Raw genomic sequence first — 3,178 nt, 5'->3', positions numbered from 1 at the left:
ACGGATTTAAAAGCTCTGTGGATGTGGCACTTGGGGACATGGGTTAGAGGTGGCCTTAGCAGTGCTGGAGGAATGGTTGAACTGGATGATCCTAGAGGGTTTTTCCAACCTAAATGATTCTGTGATTCTACAGAGGAGAAAGGGCTGAATCGGAAGAGGTGTCCTAACAGATGATTAATTCAGTATCCACCCAAAATGTCATCAATATTGTAGGTATCTTTTCACTACTGCAAATATTTGGCAGTCTGGCAAGCTCCTTTCAAGCACTTTTAATTCTCTTTGCACCCTCTAGATCTGAGGATCATCTCCACCTTCTGCATGGAGAATCAAGGTTTTAAAAGGTGAGACTGTGAGCCAGAAATAGATTTGGGGTGTCTGACATCTGCCTTCCTCATGGGACTGGAATAACAGATTAGCATCAGGGAGGGATTCCTTGCTGCTGCTTTACTTGTGCTTCTGCAGAGGTTTTTCTTCTGTCTCCCTGTCACTCAGCAGTGCTCAGGCATAAATTCCTCACTCTGCCAAGAGAGGAGCCTCTCGACACTGGGAGGTGTGAAAGTGGTGAGTGCAGTTTATTTGAGTGCATGGCAGGGGGCCAGGCAGGTGGGTGGTTTGGCTGGAGCCAGAAGCTGCCAAACACTCAGGGTGAGATGTCTTGGGAGGAAAATAGCTCTGAATCCTTCCTCTGTCAGGCTGATCCTTTTGGTTAAAGGTAGAAGATGTCCCTGCCCATAGCAGGGACATAAAATGATATTTAAGATCCATTCCACCCAAGTCATTTTGTGATTCTGTGGTTAAAGATGAAATTTTAAACCATCCTTCCCCACCCCCAACACACACAGATGCAGAACAAAATTGAGAACTTTCCCACTACTGTTTGTTGCAAGAAGGAGAAATCCTGTAGCAGGATGGAGTTTCATTCTTTTTTTAATTCCTCTGAGAGTTAGATTTAGTCATTCCCTTAGGACACCAGGGATGCTTTTTAAAGATGCCCATGACAGGCATTAAAGAGTTTATTATTTTCTCTTCTTCACATTGCAAGGAGAAGTAGAGAAGATGCCCAGAATGCTATCAAATCTCAGTGGTTTGAATTTTTTTTTTTAAAGTGATAGAATAAAAATAGGGATTAAAAAAACCCTAAAAAAAAAAAAAAAAAAGGGAAGAAAGCAGGTCTCCTGAACGAGTTACAGATTCAAAATGCCCAAAAGTGAGGGGGGAAATGACTCACCCCAAGGTCGCACAACAGCTTGGGAGCAAGAAGCAGAGAAAAAAATGCAAAAATCCCAGTTTGTTGCCTTAGAGAGAGGGACCCCCAGCATTCCTGGGAATCTCTGGAAGCAGCTGGGCAATGAAAGTGACTCTCCCTGCCTGTTTCCTTGGAGATGGAGAGCAATGTTTGCAGCAGCAAGCGTGAGGGAAGTTTCCTCCTTGTAAAGGGAGCCAGGTATCATCCTGCCCTCAGCCTGATGAGCCAAAAACCCACAGTGCACAAAAAGATCTTCTTAAAAATGAATGTGCGGGACATGGGGATAGGGGGAGAGGTTATTTCAGAGCAGGATGTAGGAAATCCAAACCTAAAGCTCACTCTTCCCTCAAAGCCTATAATTCCAAGTTGCAGGGAGTGAGGTACACTGAATATGCAGGAGGCTGGAAAAGGAAGGAGTTTGCCAAGTTACGTAATGCAGTTGGATGTTCTTGCTCTAACTGCTGACCTGGATCAGATCTGCTGCCAACTTGCTCGTGCAGAAGCCAGCAGCTGGTTCCTGTACTGGACTGGGACATGTTCTGTTCATAACATGCATTTTCCAGTGGAAAACTTACCAGAGAACTCGGAGGAAAAGCATCCTTCTACAGATTATATATGAAGAGCAATCCACTAGAGCTAAAAATACTCCTTTTCATGCACCTCCGTGTAGTTCCGTGACTTTTGGCATTTTGTTCAAGTGTCTGTGCTTGTTCCAGGGTGTTTTGTGGAGGAGTTTGTGTCTTCTGACATGCAGGAGTGGCAGGGAGGGATGTGAGACTCTGCTGGGAGGGTGAACACGGTGCCAGACGCCCGCGCTGGGACCTGGGCTGTGAGCACAGACACCTCTGCCAGCTCTGCCCTCTGAAGAGATTGTTCCCCAACTCCAGGGTGCTGTGGCCGTGCACTCAGAGAACAGGCAGCTTTTATAAAGCACTGCCTGACAGGTTTGTGTTGTGAGCACTTTGCACTAAGCCAGCTCAGATTTATGGCTCAGCCTCCCAGTTTATCTGAGCTGTCAGGTAACGGGACCTGTCTGTTTTACAGGCAGCACCTTTTAGCCCTTTAATTTTGATCGACTTTTTATTTATTTCCTTTACCCTAGAATCATATCATTTCAAGGAATTATAAAATGGTTTGAATTGGAAGGGGCCACAAAGCTCATCTCATTCCAACTGCCTGCCTTGGGCAGGGACACCTTCCACTACCCCAGGGTGCTCCAAGTCCTGTCCAGCCTGGCCTTGGGCACTTCCAGGGATCCAGGGGCAGCCACAGCTTCTCTGGGCACCCTGTGCCAGGGCCTCCCCACCCTCACAGGGAAATAATGTTTTCCTAATATCCCACCTAATTATGCCCTCTATTAATTGGAAGCCATTCCCCCTTGTCCCACCCCTCCATCCCTTGTCCCAAGTCCCTCTCCAACTCTCTTGGACCCTGATTAGGTACAGAAAAGCCAAATTAATTATTTTCTATTAATTTTCATTCACAAGAATAGCTGTTTGTGAAGCCACTCTTCTGGCAGGCTGGTCTAATTCTTCTCTGGTGTGAAATAGTCATGCTTTGAAATGCTGGAAATCTGTGACTTCCCCACCTTCCCACTACCTCCACAACTCAATTTCTTTCAGTCACCTCAGCTGTAGCAGCAACACTATCCTAACATCTTTGCATTGAAGTCAAAGTCATTACTCATGCTTGCAGGCAGTCATAACAACCCCAAAGAATCGTTGTTGATCAAAGGGCAAATGAATTTATGACAGCCAATTAAGGCACAATTAATAATTAAATGGTGATGTGAATTCTTAACATGAATATTGTTGTTTCTAGCAAGAATGCTGGCATCTGACTCCACATCTCAGTGGAGTCTGTGGCTAAGTGTTAAATAACACAGCACACCAACGGAGTGGTGTCACTCCAACAGAGTTAATGAAACATTAC

The sequence above is a fragment of the Vidua chalybeata genome, chromosome 4 (genome assembly GCF_026979565.1).
Source record: "Vidua chalybeata isolate OUT-0048 chromosome 4, bVidCha1 merged haplotype, whole genome shotgun sequence".
NCBI lineage: Eukaryota > Metazoa > Chordata > Aves > Passeriformes > Viduidae > Vidua > Vidua chalybeata.
The sequence above is the reverse complement of the archived record's forward strand: the minus strand, read 5'-3'. Positions refer to the sequence as shown.